The sequence below is a fragment of the Etheostoma cragini genome, chromosome 4, assembly GCF_013103735.1.
Source record: "Etheostoma cragini isolate CJK2018 chromosome 4, CSU_Ecrag_1.0, whole genome shotgun sequence".
NCBI classification, from domain to species: Eukaryota; Metazoa; Chordata; class Actinopteri; order Perciformes; family Percidae; genus Etheostoma; species Etheostoma cragini.
In genome coordinates, this window is record NC_048410.1 from 5,679,780 (window position 1) to 5,701,542 (window position 21,763).

The 21,763-nt window shown below is 40.0% G+C and overlaps 1 protein-coding gene across 1 annotated transcript in view; it reads right to left on the reverse strand.

Moving 5' to 3' along the window:
• camkvb (CaM kinase-like vesicle-associated b) overlaps window positions 1-19,283 on the reverse strand; it is a 41,065-nt gene extending 21,782 nt beyond the window's left edge. The window contains exon 1 of the mRNA XM_034868736.1: window positions 19,063-19,283. The gene's annotated coding sequence lies outside the window, so the exon portion shown is untranslated. The remainder of the gene's footprint in view (window positions 1-19,062) is intronic.
• Between the last annotated feature and the right edge of the window lie 2,480 nt (window positions 19,284-21,763).

The following is a 21,763-nucleotide window of genomic DNA, read 5'->3' on the forward strand; positions in this document are numbered from 1 at the left end:
ATTTAATACACGGGTCCAAAATGACCCGCTAACACTTCAGATGGCAGCAGAAAGCTAACACCAGAGGAAGGTTAAGTCATATATAGCATGATTCATACACATCAATTCAAAGTGCATTAAAGTGCAGGGAGTAGACAAAAGAACACATTAAAATTAAATCAAAAGGTCAAAAAGGAAAAGTGCATTTGATCAGCTAAAATAACAAAATGCATAGGACAGTTGGTGTTCAAGTCTAGACTTGAAGCTGCACAGTTGAAGCACCTTTAATACAACCAGGAAGTTGGTTTCAGAGCAAAGCAGCATAGCAGCTAAAAGCTGCTTCCTCATTTTGCAGTACTGGTACAGGAAAGTAACGGTTGGTATTACCAAGAGATTTTTCTTCAGTGAGGGGGTTAGGGTTGGCTTATAAGGTGAGAGGTCTAGCATGCATGCATATTGCCTAGACTAACATTTGGGTCCAGCCCCATTAGGATTTATAAACAAGTTCAGCTGCTACCTTTAAAGGGGCGTTGGTTCTAATCGACGTTTGCAAAATCCCACAGATATTGATTACATTTTTACTGATAACGTAAGAGAAAACAGACAGCCTTGTTCAAAAAAACTAAGTATTGGTTAAAATAATAAACCATAACGGGTTTAAGGTTTCAACTTAAATACACAGTCAAAAGAAATTGCTCCACAGAAATTCCCACTATTACTATTAATACTCAGGCTTCAACTTTAGTAGCGTTGTTATGCTGAATAATGAACTACGCTTCTTAAAGTGCTGGCAATATGTATGGGAATACATCATCATGATCATGATTTCATGTAGATTTCATGTAGAATTCATACCGTTTCTAATAAAAGGGAATTTTATGTGTTCCCTTAAGCTTTATTTTTATGTTATCTCATGGAATATTCCCATTTTGTTCTTTCTGTTTACTATGTATTAGGGCTGGAAATGTGATGTTAAGTGTCAAATGAATGCTGTGGCGATAGTTTTGAACCTAACATTTTATATATTTTCATACACAAATTTAAATTGCTCGATATATACTTTTTTATAAATAAAAAGCAAACTGTCTTAGTGGGTCCAAACACAGGTCGAACAAGCATTGACTTGACCCATTGCATAATTGTGTCTGCTATGAGGGGGTTTTCACTTCCTGGTCTGTAATGGAAACCCGTTTTGATCACATCGTATCCCCTAAATGGGCTATTCTGAACCATTCAAGACTAATGCCTAACCTAAGCCTTCTTTTTTAGTAGGTAGTAGCTCAGCCCGTATGGAGTTGGGTTGGGAACCGGAGGGTTGTCGGTTCAAGTCCCTGTATGGACCAAAGTACGAAGTGTGGATCAGTAGCTGGAGAGGTGCCACTTCACCTCCTGGGCATTGCCAGTTGCCTTTGAGCAAGCTACCTTACCCCCCCGCCCCCTAACTGCTCGTGGCGCTGGTCCAATCACTCTGACATCTCTCCTACTATAAATCACCATTATAAACAATTAAAAGATGCTTTAGTCACATATGAGTTAATTGAAATAATGGCTGTAATGGTGCATTTTCTATATTTATAGATGTTATTGTAGTGTTAAAAGCTATAATTTGGCAGTTAAAAATTTGCATTATTCACATGATCAACTAAGTTTTCCTTTAAATCTTTAGCTCAGCTTCTTCTTCTCTGCCAAACAGAAGTCATTGCACTGCCAGCATTTTCAGCTTTCAGTTCCTCCGTGCTGCTTGAGTGGACAGAAACTTTAATTGCCATGCATAAAATCGCTATTACATGAAATATTATCATCTAAAGGCAGGGATAAATAAAGCTAGGCTAGGGTTTAATGTCAAGCTCAAACTAATTGAAAGTCCCGTCAGAGTGCTGACTGTGAAATTGATATTGGAAAAGTGAGCAGTAAATTCAATTAATGAAACTGACAGGAGGAGACAGTCAATTTATAACATTTGAAAGCAAACAATACTACACCACGGTGAGTGCCAACCCATTGTAAGAAAAACTATTTCCTGTGATAAACTTGAGGGAAATGGTGTTGTTGCAATTGCAGCAGAAGGCAATTATAGCCTATGGAGTGGCTGGTGGGCCACCATGGGACCTTATTTTGGGAAAAATATGTATGATGTATGTATGTAATATGTATGTATGTATGACGTTACTGGTGAAAGACAAGTACCTGTTTGAATTGTGTAAAAATATGTTTGTCAATTGAAAGTTCAATTTTGTTAGTCAAGACCGTTACAGTAATGGCGTTTTTCCACTGCCGGTAACAGCTTGACTCGACACGCCTTGACTCGCCTTTACTCGACTCGATTCTTTCTACGTTCGTTTTCCATTGCAAAATGAGTAACGTCTCAGCGTGGCTGGTCACCATAGCTACGCGTTATGATGTAATTTTCAACGCAACTCACAACAGCACGTCGGCTACTCGCTACAGCCAGAAGAAAAGTTTTGTTTCAAAAGAAGCTGAAGGAAGCAACAAAAATCACCGCTAAAAAAACAAAACAGGAGTTTGGGAATACCCACAGAGTTCAGACGTCGACATGACTGTTGTTCGCCGACACAAAAGGGTAAGTTAAGTTTCCTGGTTACGTTAGCTAACATTTGCATGTGTTAGGGGCCCCGGTCAGTATTTACTAATGCTATACGCTAGCGTTATATAAAGTACATGAAATTTAGCAACCACGATTACACACCAACATGTGTGCTGTTTGTGTTTCAGAGCATTCACGCACTGCAAAACCGCCGCCGCAGACCGCCTGGTGGGCGTTGTCCGACCGGTGAGATCTCCGGTTCGGACCTGCTGGACTTCGTATAATCTTTTTGAGAGTCATGGAGAGACTTATGACAACGACTGGGATGCATCTGGGACAGCAGAGCCGGGGGGGAAACTGTCACAGGGTGCAGAGGAAGAAGACCGGGATGTCCGGGAGGGTTTGATGCGCTACTTGAAAAGCTAAATAAAAACTTTTCTTTGATAACTTGTCTTGTTTTTTTAAAGTAACAGAGTGCAATATTGGAAACGACATAAAGCCCCTAACAGCCCTTAATATTGAACAGTCGATATGTGAGAATAGTGCAGAGAGTAGATAATCTGTCGGTGTCTGGCTAGATTTATTTTTAAAATGTCCATTTGTTCTGGACACACACTCCACACTCTTGTTTGCTAACAACGCAGTGATCCGACCAACCAGCAGTCTGCAGGTTTCCACGTCACCTTTTGAGCTCGCCTCAGCTCGCTTGGAACCTCGACTGAGGTAGTACTAAAAAAAGTACCTGGTAGCAGGTCCCAGGGACTTGTTTTTGTAATGGAAAACCAAAAAAGGCGAGTAGAGTCGAGGCGAGTTGAGTAGATACCACGCAGTGGAAAAAAACATAAAACTTGTCATAAAACTGTAGAAAGACTACACATCCAAAATTTGCATAAGTAGCGTCTCGCTGATGCCTGTGTTTGTGTGTTTGCACATGCGTGTGCGCATGCATGTAAATGTGCTGTATTTATATAGCGCTTTTCCAGTCTTAACAACTGCTCAAAGCGCTTCTACATCTACAGGAAACATTCACCATTCACACACTGTGGCCAGGGCTGCCGTACAAGGTGCCACCTGCTCATTAGATAAACATTCACACTCCGATGCGCAGCACCGGGGGCAACTCGGGGTTCAGTGTCTTGCCCAAGGACACTTCGACAATGACTGCAGGGGCGGGGATTGAACCACCAACCTTCCGATTGGCAGGCAACCGCTCTACCACTGAGCCACAGCCGCCCCGATTGATTATACTGGGATGTACTCACAATGAAATACAGATCTTGCTTGTTCTTTCTTATTAGGCTAATAAAAAGCCGTGGACTAAACACTTACATTGTGCATGGAACATAGCTAAGCTACCTAGCTAGCTAGCAAGGTAACGTATATTGTGCGAGAGATGTCACTGAGCAGTTTCTCACAAAACTAACTACAACAATGCCAACCTTTTTGACTTGTTATTATCTTTATAGTTGGCTAACATAAAATGTAATATATAGTAGTGTAGTGTGCTTGCAGTTTATTCCTTCATGGTTGAATGCACCTAGTGGAAGAAAAAGCGTCAGCTAAATGACAAGTAAAAAATATATGTCTCTTGCCATTCACTATCTACCATGCTGCCTGCCTTCATAAAAGAGAAGGAGCACATGGAAGAGGTTTTAGATTGTCAGTTTTCTATCTGCGGCAGTATTAGCATTGGTATTTCTTAATGCTAGCAAGATCCAACATCACATTAGCTGAATGGAGAAACTCCTATACTGTATCTTTGTCTCGTACTTTTGGGTTCCATCCAATCCTTACCTGCAGCAACAGCTAATCTTATCTGCTTCCACCGGTCTCAAAGTAGTAGCCCAGGAAGGAGAAATGCTAAAACCTAGGATCTCAGTAGAGTAGCTTTACCTGTGAAAACGTTTCACCTTGGGTGAGAAATTTGCAATCATCCCAAGGTTTATTTGCTTGATAAAGGAGACGAGGAAAAAAGAGAATCAAAATAAAAAATAAAATGTGGGGGGGATTAGAGTGTTCATGTTGCCATATGTCGATAAATGTATATGTAAATATACGATTTATGTCTGAGTTAGTCTTAGACTATAAAAAGAAAACTAAAACTGCGCCACCTATATGGAAACATATGCAACCTCGCTCTGTTAAGAAGTATAATTTTGGTCTCACTCCTTAGTCCGAGTTAAGTGTGACACCTAGTGGTAGAATTCGGTAAACAGACTTTGTTGAGATATTTCAGTTTGGACTAAAGTGGTCGCTTGATCTCCTGGCTGACAGAGAGACCAGCCGACATTGGCAACCATAAATATGCAACAAGGTCTCATTACGGAGACAAGGATGTACAAGGCTGACATAATCTTTCTAGCAAAGAGACCAAGGTCTTTTCTGCAGGCAACTAAATAGATCCCTTAACTCTAATACAACAAATTCTTCCAAGCACCATCCTCGTTGTCCTCTCACACAGTCTGTTGTGTTCTCCTATGTGTAAAGTAAATAGATTGTGTTAACGCTCTCATTAGTTTCTGCTGTATCTCTGTGTACCATTGCACTCTGGCTCCAGTTTTTATTCTCTCTTCTCATTCAGTCTATTCTCCACCGGGGTGAGGAGGCTTCTTATATCATCATTTCACTGAACTGAAAATTAGGAAGTTCAGAGCATGAAAATGCCTTTGACAGAGTGGAGGGGGTCGGAGGCTGCAGCTGCATCCGTTGCCCGATGTTTAAAACAAGGCAGATCTGGAGGGTTTTGTCAGAAGTCCAGCACAAATGAAACTGAATGTGCTAAGATGATTACTTTGCTCAAAGGCAATGCATGTGTGATGAATATGTGGGTATCTGCATGGTAGATAGATTCATTCTATGTGATGTATTTTTTCTAATGAAATAGCATCAATCTGCAGGGAGTGGGGCAGTGCAAAAGCTGCACTTTTTAGCAAAATATTTCAAAGCATGGTATAAGATAAAATTATGCTGAAACGTATATAAAATATGCATTAGAAAAAACAAGCTTACAATAACATGGAATTGTGCCAATTCCAAATTCAACTCAGGTTAATAATATCGGGTATGAAGGGAATGTTTTTTTTTTACAGATCTGATGTTCTCCGTCCTGTGACTAACTGCCATACATCTCGCTCTGGTGGAGTAGATTTTAAAATTCAGCTAAACCAGTGAGTCAGCAAAAACAGGAATACTGCAGCATAGGAGGTTTAATATTGTTGTGCCAAGGCAGGGCAAACTTATGTGTATATGAAATCGACCTGTCTCACTCCACCTCTTTTTTTTAAGTTAAAAACCAATTAAATCAGCACAATGCGGTCTAACGGATACAAATTAATCTTGTATACAAGACTATTAGTCACAATTAACCAGTTTAATATTGTGTTAGCTCTACATCCAAAGTCCAGTAATGAATGCTGTCTCCATGTTCATTTAAATTCTCTTTTATTCTAAGAGAGCGAATACAACTCAACAGAATGAAGAAGCTTCATGGAAAGGGCGCCATGCCGCTACTTGTTAGAAGCGTGTTATGAAGTTCTTGGAGGATATAAAAACTGATGGGTTGGACTGCTGCAGAGCTGTTGTTGTCTTGGGGCTTGGTGTGAAATCAAAGAGAAGTTTCTCTCTAATGCTTGCTGCTTTGGAGAGAAGCCTAGAAAATGCGTCTTCACTCCCTTCCGTGAGCCAAAACATCTCAGATACAGGCCATCCCAGCTTGTAATTTTGAAGCCACAATCTGTGTAGTAGTGATTGGGAGGTGGAGCCGCAAATCAATCACAGTTGTCAATTATGACATTCAACCCAATTTTAATTGCATCAAATAATTAATAAAAATCAAACTTATCACAGAAAAGAACACTTAATCAAAAAACCGTCCGACAAACTCTGTACACATTTTCTTTGATGTGGACTTAGATTTTTCAATTTGGTCCGTGTTACTTCCATTAGTCTCGCTTTGGTTTATTTGAAATTTTTTAAAGCAGTTACAATCGTCTTGGGTCATATCAAAATAGCCCCAGGAAGGAACTTTAAAGGATGTTTTAGTCGTTCAACAGAAAGGATTTTAGATAGGACAGATAGTCTAGCTGTCTGGATTTAACCTGCAGAGATCGGAGGAGAAGTTCACCATAGCCCGCACAAATTCACCGGAGTTTAAAATTCCAACACAGAGTCAGCAGAAGGTAACGGACATCCGGCAACGGTGTAATCCTGGAAATGGAATGTTGTCACAATCGACTACACTTCTGCTAACATGGAGGGGGGCGGGGTTTATGACCTATACTGCAGCCAGCCACCAGGGGCCAATCAAGATGTTTTGGCTTCACTTATGCATCAACCGCTGATTCTAGCCTACTGTATAGTGATTGTGTTGCATTGTTGCTGAGGTAGTCTCACATTGCCAGACCTATCTCCACAGCGCTGCGGAGTAACGCCTTGCTTCTCCACACATATATTTTAAAATGAAGTGTTTACACAATACTGTAATGTGAGCTAAATAAATTAGCTGGATATATGGTTGAATGTAATCTGCAGTGTACCAGTTTATTCTGTAAAAAGTAAACCCACCGTCAATCGGTCCCAACACGTCCCAGTTAGATAGACATTTCCATAAACATAGTCTTTGTAAATCTTTACAATGATTCTCCAAAAGAACCAAGCAGAGGCCTGCACTACGAAGCAAGTTGAACAGGGCCTGGATTTTTATCAGTTACCCGGCTTCACCTAAACTAACAACCGTGGTCGACGGGGGTTAACAACTAGTTCAACCAGCCCAGGGTTTCCCAATCCAGCAATGCGTGCATTCTCATAAAAGAGGCGGTGTTTGCACAGCATGACCAATCTCAAACATCTACCAGAGCAACATTTTTTACACAAGAAGAGCAAACTATAAAACTACATAAATATGAAGAACACAGACATGGTTTTACAGACAAAACACAATGCAGTCGCTGCTTCCTAAAACAGGAAGGATACATGGCAAAAACATAGCTGACGCTGTAGATGCTAAAATCCCATCTCTTATCAATATCACGTCTCCATCAGTCGGGCACAAAATCTGACCATAATTACACTTGTGCTTTCCATAAACTGCAGTTGCTTTAGCAAAATATTTCAGTGGTAAGCGATCGTGAGAGCAACTAAAAAACTATAAAAACATAAGTCATACCGATGCGTATTGGCAACACACGGCTCAAGAAGCCGACAAATAGCCTATACATAACAACATACCTTCTTCTTAAAATCTATATCTTTCACTCATTTGAAGGTTGCAGAGTTAAAATCTTTTAAGACAAATCTCTACATTGTTTTGGTAGAAATGATTCACAGCCTCCCAAATTTCAATGTAGGCTACCAAGTCATTTATTTTTTATAGTTGTATTGGCCGGACTGGATTGACACCATAACATGTTGGAGTAAACATTTTTCTACTACTACATAATATATGAAAGACCACTGTTGTCAAGAAAAATGAAAGCAGAAATAGCTCCTTTTTAATCAATGATATTTGAAATTAGATTTGATTAATTGGTAAATCGGTGGGCCGACTTAAACAACTATGATCTGTGTGTGAGTGTGTATAGCTTGCGCTGCATTGTTAACAGTATAACAAAACAAAAACGTAAGTGCAATGAGGTTAGAAAAGTCAGAAAAAAATAATATAAAAGAAATGTCCCTTCGTCTAAGGATTTGTATTAAAGTAGTTGTACTGTTGAAAAGGAAGTACTGTGTATCATGCAGGCTGATCAGTATGCATGTGTTGCTGACAGGATTTGTAACAACTTTCTACAGTACAGTACCTTGATCTGACAGCCGCACGCTCCCCTGGCACAACTGTGAGGCTGAGCAAAGGAAAGCATCACATTTTCAAATAAGTTGTTACTCTGTATTTGTGTGTGTGCTGTGGGGGGGTGGGTTTGCTATCGTAAATGTACAGTATATTTCCAGCGTGGAGCTTGTGAAAATAATCATCTTTGCTACTCGGGAAAAAAAAAACTGGGCATGACATAAACTGGATGAATTAAGCACAAAGTTTCACCTCAACAGTCATCACAAAATATGAATACACTTATATACACATGGCTACTCATAATATATGAGTAGCCATGTGCAAATGAGCCATCGGTAAATTGCTGCAAAGAAATTAATTAGATCAGATACAACTTGACAGAAGCTTTGCATAAAAAAGCTGCAGCCATAAATATCCAGGATGTTTGTAGAGGTCTTTAAAACACTGTTATACCCTGATGATTTAGGACATGTGCAGTGAGAGCAGGTTCATTCTCTGGTTGTGTCATATTTGAGACTAATAACCCTTCATGTTTTTGCATCACTTATAAAACTTTGGCTGCAAAAGGACATCTCTTGTGGGATTAATACCAACACCAGTGCAGTCCTTAAAATTAGGATATTATATATGTTATAGACAGTATGTATGTAAATATATATATATATATATATATATATATATATATATATATATATATATATATATATATATATATATATATATATAGAGAGAGAGAGAGAGAGAAAGAGAGAGAGAGAGAGAGAGAGAGCGAGAGAGAGAGAGTGAGGTTACTGAGTTTTTGTTTCCACCTACAGTAGCTTATTGTACGTCAGTTCTGTAATATTCTCCACAGCCTCTTCATATTTACAAGCTATTCTTACTAGGGGAGAAAAGCCAGCAAGATGAGGGATGGGTAATCTCTCTTGACACAATGTTCATGAAAATTAGGTTTGTTGCACTGCTGTGTGCTTTTGGATGCTGAGCAAGAGAAGCCAGCTTGCACTGATTTCTAGCTGCTTTGCAAATGACGGTATAGAGTGGAGGTGTATTTCTTACTGCGTGCAGGTAAACAGATGTCGGAGACACTGCTGAGTAGCTTGTAGAAAATCTAAGTAACAATAGTAGAGAGCTGTTCTGCATATGGCCTTAATGGTCCCGGTGAAATCACAGCACAGCCTGCCCACCAGGCCTGTCCCCCTGCTCCTCAGCAGAGCCTAACCAACCCAGGCCCCATGCTGGCTACAAGAATTCCAACAGAAAGGAAGCATTAGTAATGGAAATTTGGTTAAAAAAAAGGACAGACGGCAGAATTTCCATAAACTGCAGTTGCACGGGTCAATCCCGAAAGTAGAAGGAAAGTAGAAGAAAGAGAAAAAGAATCCCAACAGCTTTACATGCACTCAGCAAAAAATTCAGGCAGGACGTGCAAATCATGTACGCTCCTTCACCAGATTATCATCTGATCCCAGAAAACAGTTTACTTCATAAAGCAGAGCTGTCAACACCCCATTTATTTATTTAGTTTCTTGTTTCCATAAAGAAAAAAGTCTGTTGTGCTTAATAGCTTAAAATGTAGAAGTATGTGCTCTAAAAATGAATAGCCTGTTTGTCTTGTATTACATTATAATGGCCATTTTCACAACATATTAACGTATTAAGGTATCCTGAAGCTTTCGATCATGTCCTTTCAGATTAATATATGGAGCTTTTCCTGTTGTCAAATTTTTAATTTTGGAATTTAAAGTAATTTTATGCTCATTTTCAGGTTCATGATTGTATTTAGAGGTTGTATCAAACAAGGGATACATGGTTTAATTTTCAGAAAACACCATATGTCTGTTGTACTGCACATTGCTGCAGCTCCTCTTTTCACCCTGTGTGTTGAGCTCTCTGTTTTAGCTACAGATTGAGGCATCTCACTTCTGTTCCATCTGTGTTGGGAGTCACACATGTGCAGTAGCTAGGGAAGGACTAACTACCCAGTCAGAAGTATGAGGACGTGCCATGCTAGCAGCTAGGCGAGCATTATAACGTGTGTTATAAAGTGACGCACGTTTGTCACGGAAGTAATGTCTGGATTACAATAGAGCTGTTTGGAACAGTTTGTGAACAGTGTTTTCTGTTGGAGATGATAAATCCCTTTGGGATGGACTTTGGGCTTTTTCACTTTGTAAACCTATAATGTGCACAAAAAAGATATATAACACATTAAATGAAATGGAAGATGCCAAAAAGTATAATATGAGCACTTTAACAGATGTCCATATTCAGGGAAACATTTGCAAGCAATGATGGTCCAGATGTGGTCAGACCAGTTTGTTCCAGACTGATATATCTCAATCACAATTGAATAGTACAAACATGGTCCCTAGAGGATACAAATATGTTTACGTCCATCTAGACTACAAAGCAACCCTGAAGTTCTCAAACCAAAGCAACATCCAAATTTCTCAGTTTTAGGGACTCTGCAATGCCGGAGTAGTCTGAATTCATGGGGTAAAGGACCTTCATTTTTACACCAATTGTATTGTAGATGTAGCCTGAAATTTCCTCCGGTGCCACCATTAGGTTAATATCTTTGGTTTGAGTGAAGTGTCTTGACAACCATTAAATGGATTGCAAATACATTTTGGTGCTAAGAGGATGAATATTGATGGTGACATAAGCCCTGTTAAAAAAAACTGCGTCCCTCTCATTCATTTGTCCGTCTGCTGTTTTTTGTCATGTGTGACATGCTGCTCTGTTCTACTTTTATCTTTATGACGACAATGTTCCTGGCAGAATTAACACGCAACTGTGCAGGCACAATTAAGCCAGTCTGAATTGAACGACTCTTTTAAATCCATGTCCACAGCACAATAGTGGGCAAGAAAAATTGGAGTAATAACACTGAAAGCCCACGGGGGTTGGTCCTCGGGTTCATGCTTAGTTTTTCTCAGATAAGGTGATGTGGCTGGAAGACTGGGCTCAGCGCTCTACAAAAACCTACTATCCACCATTAAGCTGGACTCATGCTTCTTTTCGTCCCACATGAATGAAAAAAAAAACGTCTCTGAGGCCTTTCTGCAGTCAATAGTAGCAGTCTGTACCTAAATATACTTTCCTCTGTTTTCTTGGTTGTCTAGGCAGTGATACAGTTAATCTACTCTTGGTGCGTTGGTGTGCTTCATGACGAGAGAGAGAAAGAGAGAGAGAGAGAATCTAACATCCAACGCTGAGAGAGTAAGCATGGAGCAGTGGCGAGGCCCCAGGTGACTCAGAACATGTGACGGGGTCAGTGCGGTGGGAGGTGGTAGATGAATGACTGAGGTGTGAATCCTCATCACTAATGGAGGCATCCACCTCCAACAGGCTCTTTTTTTCCTGAAATCTGTGATTAGCTCATCTCCACCCCTGTGTTTAGTTACATGCGTTTAGCTTTTAAGCCTGGTGTTTAAATACTACCCTGGGAATTTGTACTTGGTTTAAAATCTAACCACACGCAGCACAGATCTTGCTACAAGTAATATCTACCAACGTGAAACAGGTTTATTTCAGCTTTTTATGCTTTTTATATTATTTATGTCTTGATGCAAAGCAGCTTGGCTGTTTTTGCTTTATGTAAAATCTGAAATGCTTCCTCTTCACACTTCACTGGCTAATCTGACCATTCTCTGCGCCTGTTGTTAGTTGCCTTGGTTACAAAGTCCTTCAGTGTGGAATCAATGTACACTACCATTTCTGCTCAATGCAGAGAAAAGCATCTTTTGCTTTGGAGGAGGGCTAAATTTAGAAGATTTGTTTTTTCTCTTGTTCGTCTTTTGGAGGTCGAAGAGGTTTGTTTATGTTTTCAAACAGCAAGTAAAGATAAAACATACAGGATGGATCAGTGTTGTTATTGTCTTTCTTGCAAGAGGCGTAGGAACAGTTGTTTTGAATGATTTTTATTGGATGAGCTCATTAATGTCTACCACCTGTTTCCTCAGCCCAGTTTCCCTCCTTCTAATCTGTTAGAAAAGGATTTTGCAAAGTGGATCTCATTCAATGTGAAATTGCTGCATCTCATTAAAGCACACTTTAGTCAAATTAATGAATCACCTCCAGGGGAGAAACATTTGTTTCTGGTTCTTACAAACAATATCTTCACCTAATCTATATTCCCCTGTCACAACACACACAAGGGCAGATGAGAAGGTGCACATGGCTTTGGAACAGTCTCTACTCAAGCAAGTTTCACGCCAGTTTGTGAAATGGTCACGTTATTCAGATTTATTGATTTGTGTACAGGTCACAATTTTGTTTTTTATTTCGTGTAAATGTCACGATTTTTGAAACCTGCTCTGGGGGACGCAACAACAGGGAAACAAAGCGCCCAAACGAGGAAACAAAACGACCCTCCCCGGCCAAAACAACAGGACGGACCACCACATGTTACAGGCACACAACAACGGGACGGACCGCAACTCGCAGGACCCAATCCCCGGGCGCAAGGGCACACAACAACAAAGAAATGAAACGCCGGGGCAGTTGTGGTTAGGAAAACAATAATGGGGAAAGGAACCGTCACACGCAAGACAAGAGAATAGGAAGAGAATACGCTATGCGTTGAAATGCATTACTCTTAAATTTGTGATCACCACACGAAATTAACCCTATTAACGCGTCATGTTCACGGATCAACAGATTAAATAACGTGACCATTTCTCGAACTGCCATGAGACTGGACTGCAACTGTACACTGTTAATTTGGGGATCTTTCCAGGCTACTAGTGGACTCAGGTGTTGGATAGATTGAGACGATCAAAAGGTTACAACTTCCTGTCAAAAATCTTTCAGGGAAATATCTGACACCCATGAAGATGGCGTTCCACTCTCCTTTAAGTGGCTATAATTGATAGTTTTATGAAAAACTTTATGAAATGAATGCAGCTCCCCTCTGCTTTACAGAGATTTAGATCTAATTCCAGCGGATTGTTTAGCCTTCTGGCCTACAACTTTACTGTTTTGGTTCTCTCTCACCGCTTTCATAGTGCCAATTTCAATCGCAACAAGCAGCTGTTCTCAGTTAAAAAAACTCTGTAATCCCAGTGTTTACTACCTGCTCATCACCAAACAACAGACAGTTAGACAGTAGCTGGAGGACATGGTGGACACATTTAGCAACTCAAGAGCCAGATTAGAGAGTAGATATTGGAATAACATTCATCAGGCGGACAGAGACGCGACTTCAAATGAATTATACAGTTGCTCCCTAATTGCTGAATCTCTAAACAAGTAATAGTATGCTAATACATTTCACCATATCAACTTAAAATGTGATTAAATGTCAATGTTGTGTTCACAACTTGTTTCTGCTGCCCTGTCTGTTGAAACAGACACAAAATGGTGGCCAAAACAATCTGTTAATGCTGCTTTAATGCCCTGTTTAACTGAGGCAATACAGATACTTGCAGCTGCCCATAAACATTATTTGTTGTGCACTAGCAACAGCAGTAATTAAAAAGTTAAATCATTTGTTTTCCTTTGCAAATCACAAATTTGTAATATACTGTGAGTGATCAAGCCTGCTGGGCAAATATGATTCATTTGTGTTCTTTAGAAACAGACATTACTCTGTTTTGCTCCCTCTGGTGACGCAGACCTTTTAAGATTTCTGATATAATTGCATTCTGTCTTTACAGTAGTTGCCTGCTCTATTACCGACCCCCTTTTCCCTCCTCCTCCTCCTGTTTTGCCAGAAGCCAAACCTGCACTGTTGTACCTTTTATAAGAATGGCAAACTGACAAAGCTGAGCTTGTCATCACACTTGAAATCCAGCTCAAAAGCACAACACAACACAGATAATGAAGCCTGTTCAAATTCCAATTTGCTTCCCTGTCAAGTATAAACAGTGCTGTAGTCTATTACTGCACACTGATGCCAGATGTTCAGTTAAGATATTATGTTGTTCAGTCGTGATTCAAGGGTCAACTCAAAGCACATCTGTGTCACAAACCAGAGCATGCGAGCAAGGTAGCAGCATTTATTGTAGTCATGCAACTGCCTGTTATCTTCAAGGTCTGTCGTGCAACTTTAATGAAAATAGATTTCCCCTGTCCTTCACCTGTGCAGCATGAAGTGAGGACCAGTACAACATGTAGTAGATTAAACAGGGTCGAGAATTCAATAACAGGATTGACACATGAAACATGACAAACAGAATCTGTAAGCATTCTTTCTCTATTTTTCCCTTAGTAAATAATCTAATGTTCTGCATTACATCTACATTAGCTACTTGATTGTTTTTTACACTGCTTTTGGTAACAATTTTGGACATTTCAAGACCTTTCATCAGTTCCTTGATTCATAGAGCAGAACCATGCTGGAGTTGATGCATAAAAGGTATCCCTTTTATGCATCCACACCTGAGACACTCAAAGATCCCAGAATATGCCATCTTATTTCTTCAGGATGCAGTCGGCAAACAACAGAAATCAATAATAATGCCTTCCGTACATCAACAGCCTTCATTGTGTCAACCCCTGTTACCGGTTGTGAATTAGCAAATGACAGAGCAGGTACCTGGGGTGACAAACTAGTGGTGACAACAATGCTCTAAATATTTTATGTTTATCTATTTAAGCAGGGACAATGCACATTAATTAACATGAGAACTTGAGTCCATCATGTAAACGTGCCAGATTTAGCTACACGGGCTAGTTTTCATCAGCAGTTCCCGGCAGGTTGGTGACATTAAAAGAAAAAGAATAAACACAGACATACGCACAGATTATAGGAGATTGTAATATGTATGTACACCGGTAAAATATCTGCACATGATCCTGTGTTCTCAGTTTAAGAAATCACATTTAGTTAAAATTTTACATAGGAGGCCCAAAACGTGTACATATAGTGGAAAGGACAGGTGCCAGATTAGGACCACGGTAACGTTACTGCCTTATGCCTTTGCATAAGCGACTCGCTTGTAGATGAAAATGTCTACAGTGGCAGCATGAATCAATGTTTAGGTGAAATATTAATCCACTTCCATTTAAAATTCCCCTTCACATTTTCTATTTGTGGATGCTAGGCAGGGTGGCTCTTTGGCATCACATGCATTTCCTCAACTGGCAGATCAGGAGCTGTGCCTAGGCCCCACCTCTTTTTGGTCTTCCACCAATTGAAATATCTTAATAAAATTAATATTAAACTGATCTTGGTTGTGCTGAAGCAGTACCATTCACTGACACATAATGTTTAATAAGAAATGGGCAGAGAACAAGTCACTATGTGCATGATTGAGCTCAGCCAGTAATGTATGCATACTGTACAATGTGTGTTAGCGTGCTCACATTTAATGCATCCATCATCTCTGTCACAAATGGGAGCATCTTCTCTTTAATGTTGAGACTAGCAACTTAATGTCGGATGCTGCATTGCCCAAGTGCTACAGGTATCACTGCAGGATTTAATCACTTTAGTGTATAAGCCCTCATTTTACTCTCACTTACTTCTCACATGCACAGCATGCTATTGATCCACTAGAAATGAAGGGAGCACACGCACGGCTACAAAAAATAACCCATGTGTTACTGCAGTTAGTCTCTGCAGCAACGTATTTTTGCTTGGCTGCTTCAGTCATGTCAGGACAGCGTTGGCCTGGGTTTGATGGGTGGACAGCAGCAGCAGTAAAACTGGAGAAGTATCATATGGAGCCCATTAACAAAAATATCCCACACTGACTCAGAGATAATGGTGGTAGCTTTAACATATGTAGTATTAAATGTCTACATGATTTATTTTGTTAGTTTACAGGATATGTTTTGCTCTGCTAAAAACTGATTTTTAAGGCATCATATTCATATTTGCATGACATCATAATTATGAAACAGAATACATCTGCAGACTGTTTGGAAATGAGCAAGCATGCATCATTGTTATTTCCCCTGCTGCATTGTAACACTTTATATGTTTGGCTGTTTGTTGAGTGTAGAAAATACATAAATATGCAGTCTATATATATATATATATATATATATATATATATATATATATATATATATATATATATAAATAAATAAATATATAAATATATATATATATATATATATATATATGTATATATGTGTATGGCAAAAATCTGTATTTATAAGGGCAATGTTGTATTGTCTATCCAATACAACAGTCAGACTCTGCAGTGGCTGAGTATATCCACACGCTTTTGATTCTGCTCTTCGTAGCGAGAGACTACACTCACAGTCCACACACTACAGTTCTCATAAAAAGAGCCAGTCCTATCTTATTACTTTAGTTCTAACCCTTCCACACTTGAGGAATGTTGTCTCTGACTTAATTCATTAAACTCTCTTGTATATTACAGGTCCCTCACTCATACTCAATGGCCCGCTATTCTTATTTTCTCCAGTACCACCAACTCCACCAATTTAATGAAATACTACAGTGGGAGCATCTCCGACACTCCAATAATCACTCCAGTAATGTCACCAGTGCCTCCTCCCAGTGACACTTCTTGTGCTTTGGTGTCAAAATGTATACTTCACTCTCAATAGAGAAAATGGCACTGCCCACTCAGGTTGACACATAAAGGAGGCAAACAAATAGCATCACTGCATCCACATCTCCACATAATATCTGCTCTGCGGTATACCAATTTGGGCCGCAATGTTGCATTGCTGCTGTTTATTTCTAGTACAAGTACTCTGCATAGTACACCCCTTGACTATATCAGAGCACACATGGTGAAGCTGGCATTTGGCTATTGCACAGGAGCATAAGTGGCTGAGGACTCTCAAAGGTCCCATAATAATTTTAATAAGCACAAATAAAGCCACATGCAAAGAAAAAAAAACCTACATGAGTAATAGCTTAGAGACAATAGTACCCACGCAGTACAATATGTACTTCACTGTATAAGGAGAACCACTGGACTAGAAAAGGCAGAAAGTAATAAAAACATTGTATATTCAAAATGGTGCAGTACTTCTAGAGATCTGAATGAACAGGCTTTTCAGAAATGGATACCACGGCTATTTATTCAGGAGAACCTACTCCACTGTCCACTGAGTTATTTATCTCCATTCATTAAATCACCACCGTCATCCGTTTTATTTCACCAGTATTAGCAGATTTGTACATCTGCAGTCATATTTTCAAAGCACTCTTCACAGCTCCCCACGTTTCTCAAGAACAGATGCAACTCAAAGTCCCAGCGGCTCTCCCCAGAGATCTAATTGTGAGCAAATTGCGAGGCTATGTGGTAATCTGCTGCGCTTTCCTGTAGCTGCTGCTGCCACGGGCCACCTGGGGTCCATCGAAGGTCTGGACCTCTTCTAGGACTGAACAAATCATTACATACAGTTCATCCCTCATCTTAAAGGGCTTAATGATGTGACATGAATTAATGACATCAACCTATGGTAGAAATGCTCCCATGGTGTGTTTTTCCCCCTCTGTAAATCTGAGTGTGTGGCTCAGCTGGCTTACTGGGCTGCCAAAAGTACAGACCTCAATCTATATCTAAAAAGCTGGTTAATAATAACCAAAGTCAAGAAGAAGATTGAGACTTGATGATTATAAGTCTTATTAAATCCTGGAACTGAATGTCAGTGTCTGCTCTCTAATGTTCTTCTGAGGCAGCGATCATGGAAGAGTTCCGAGAGATTAGTGTCAGTGTCTCACAGGCTGTTAAAGTAAAACCGTATCTATTCACAGCATGCTGATAGTGTCAGGAGTTATTCCTCATGAACTGGAGACTTTACAGAGTGCAAAACATTAATCATGGCACATTTCCTAAAAGCGAATTCATTTTAATGTCGACAAGGGTCATTGTGTGTTTTGTATAACAAAATAACATTTTTACAAATGGTGTGTGATGACCATTTACATTAAAAATCTCCGTGCTTTTATCTCATTACACATTTGAGGCGGAGTGAGAAGGCTATCTGATTTCTGTAAAAGTATTTTTTCTTGAATTCATATTTAGAAGTCTTGTATCATCAGCCACTGTTACCCCGTCCACTTCTCACAAGAGATGAAAACCTCCATGGATGATGTCAGAGAACATTACTGACCTTTGACATTATTGGTTCTGCATGGGTTTTCACATCAAAAGTTGTCCCTGTGTAAAAGCTCAACTTTAGTCACTTAAATTATCCTTATATGTTTTAATGCTGCCCAGTGTTGTGGCATCAGCACCCCCACAGAGTTGCAGCATCAGCACTTCCATGTGTGCCTGTGGCGCCAGAGAAGACTTAGTGCTGTATAAACTCCCTGGAACATTACAACTAAATTACTCTTATTGCTGTAAGAATTCCCGGATGATGAGGAGGTCAATCTTAATTCATACCCAGCACTGCATCTATAAAGTTTACCAAGTAGCCTATCATTTACAAAAATCAATTAGTCAATTATAATCTCACTTTTAAGAAATTATTTTGATATTCAAAGATTAGTTTTGGAAACATTTTGTAGCAACATAGTGTGAATCTGCAATGCAACTAGCTATTAGGCTATCTTAAAAAAGAATTGTCTTTACCCAAATGGTGTAAAATTCCCTGTTTCTTTAAGGCATTAGATCTAAGGGTGGGTTAATTGACGCCAGCGCGGTTTTGCATCAATCCATTGTTCCGTAAACTATTACGTAACAAACTTAAACGGTTAGGGTTGCTGTTAGACGTCGATGCATCAACAACGGAGAAAAAATATTAGAAGTCATCACATTTGTGCTTTGAGTTCATTCCGAAATCTGATCGGCTAGAAAACATCACAACTTACCTTGACACCAAATTCCGCCTGTAAACGTAGGATCCAGTGGCTGTGCAAGTCGAGTTCGTCCTCCTGCTATACTAAACGTTCCTGTGAAGTTTAAAGAAACAAAAGTACTTCTTCTACATCAAATTCATGCGCTCCTGCAGTACTGCTGTACTGTACCATCTGTTGTGCCTGCGCGCGTCGAACTCCGCGCGGTGAGGAGGAGAGGGAGGGAGGGAGGGGGGGGAGTTCAGTGTCCAAACCGCATCGCGGATAGGACAGCGCACACAGGACGAGACATTCTGAGCGCGTTCAAATCCCATCCTACTGAGCATACAGTGCATTTGACAGTTTATGGATTCCGCGTGCGATGTGCAGCCGGGCGCAATAGGGGCGAAAACCCGCAAATAGTGGCACGTGCACGCACTTTCACTTAACCCACCATTTTAACCTGTGCGGTAAAATACAAACCATAGATGAATTTCAATTCACACTGTAGTATTTAGCAGTAAATAACAGGATCATGTACAATAAGCAAAACTGTATTACACAAAAGTGTGCACACACTGGACATAATATAGTTTCATATTTATTCTGCCTGCACGTACAGGCTATAAAGTTACTTCACCAGCCTGCGTCAATGACTGTCTGAGATATCAAAGCAGTCTTTGAGGTAAACCAAGAGCAGCTCAACACAGGGCATGGCAAAGTAGTGCCCTATTTTTCTCTCTCACAATATGCATTTATATCTAATTTTGACACAAGCAATTGTAAAGAGACACTTATTCATAACAAAAATTAAGGTAGAGCAATAACAGGTTCCATATAACAGGCATTTGAGCTAGTCTGGTATGTATTTGAAGTGGAGAGGTAAAGTACAGGAGAATTAGTTAGGGAATTATTATTAGGGAATTATTATTCAGACCAGAACCAGACTACTTCCAAAGAGTAGCTGGCCAAGCAGAGGCTGCAGATAGCCTGGACTTGAAGAATGAATTTACCTATTTGGCAAATTAAATAATCATTGTAGGCTTGCTATTTATGATCTTTGATAAATGCAGAATTGTGTTTGTTTTTTTAGGTTTGAAAAATTTGATTAAAAAAATGAACAGAAACATCTGTTATTCAGAAAATGTGTCTGAATGTTACCCTGGATGATACTGTAGAACAAGCTGACCACTGTTTTTCTGTGCTGTGCATAGTGGAAGAAATCTCACTGATGTAAATCTCAAAACATGGGGAGATGAAACCAAAATCAGCCTGGCTCAATTCCAAGCAGTATAGGCATGTGTGACAATATAGGTTTTTTCTGTAATTTGGGTAAATCAACCCTTTAAACTGCCAAATCAAGCATTTGCAGCTGGCCTTTGATTGTTCTTGGATATGAATTCATTCTTTAACTTTAACTGCGATTCAAACAAACCGTCAAGGGAACACGTGTCCACACACACTGTAAATGAAGCAGAAGAGAAAACATACATTGCTAGGAACTGAAAACAGTGGATGCTCATGGGTTAAGACAGGTTATGGCAGATGGTTTTCCCTTAATGTGACAAACACTGTACGATGCCCCACATATGTTCAGATCAATCAAATCAAAGGTCAAAAGAATCCAGTTGCTACTAGAGAAACTGGACTCGCATAATAAGGTTTTCAAACAATAGGATAGAATGCATTATAATTTTCAAATTATTTTCTTTTTTTTAATTGTGTCCATACCAAGCATAAATTAGCACAAAAAGTAAAACCCTGTGTTCAGTTCAATTTTCAATTCAGTTTTATTTATAGTATAAAATCATAACAAAAAGTTATACTGAGACACTTTACAGATAGAGTAGGTCTAGACCGCACTCCATAATTTACAAAGCCCTAACAGTTCTAGTAATTCCCCCAAGAGAAAACAATTATTGCAACAGTGGCTAGGAAAAACTCCCTTTTAGGAAGAAACCTCGGACAGACCCGGGCTCTTGGTAGGCGGTGTCTGACAGTGTCGGTTGAGGGTGTGATGCACGGTGGCAATAATAGTCACAATAAAGACAATGGAGCAGTGACTACAAATGGCAGTCATAGTAGTTCATAGCAGTGCACTGCAGGGCTTTGCAGGGTGTAGTGTGGCATTGCAGAGCATAGGGGGACGTAGCGGGAGGCAGCAGGGTTCAGCAGGGCGTCGCAGGGCATCGCAGAGCATAGCAGGGTGTAGCAGGGAGTGGAGTAGGACCACGGTGACAGCTGCAACCGAGGTCTTGTTGCCATCCTAATCTAAGGAAATATGCTGGGCGAAAATGTTCCATCACCTCCTGTGGACATAAGAGGATCCCTCCTCCAAACACTGCTGCCTCCTCACCCACATGTGTTGAAATCTGCTAAGGCAGGTGAAGATGGAGCCTCCCACCCTGGACCAGTATTTCTGGCTTCGCACTAACAGAATGTTGACCCCTGTGTCGCTGGGTACCATCTGCAACCACTGAGAGAAGCCAAGCTGCCATACTGGCCATTTACAACTCCTGCCAACTGAGATCATGCTTCTTCAGATTTGTTCACAATGTGCTCGCCAGGCTTGGTCACTCTCATGATAGTCTATATCCACAATCTATATCTTTCCACTTTTGGGATTGCTCAGGGGCCGACGTAAATTCCACCGGATGTCCTTCTTTTCGGCTGGGGGTCCATTACTTTCACTTTCTTTGTGTTGGCATTCTAAACTCGATAGAATGCTAGAATGCTA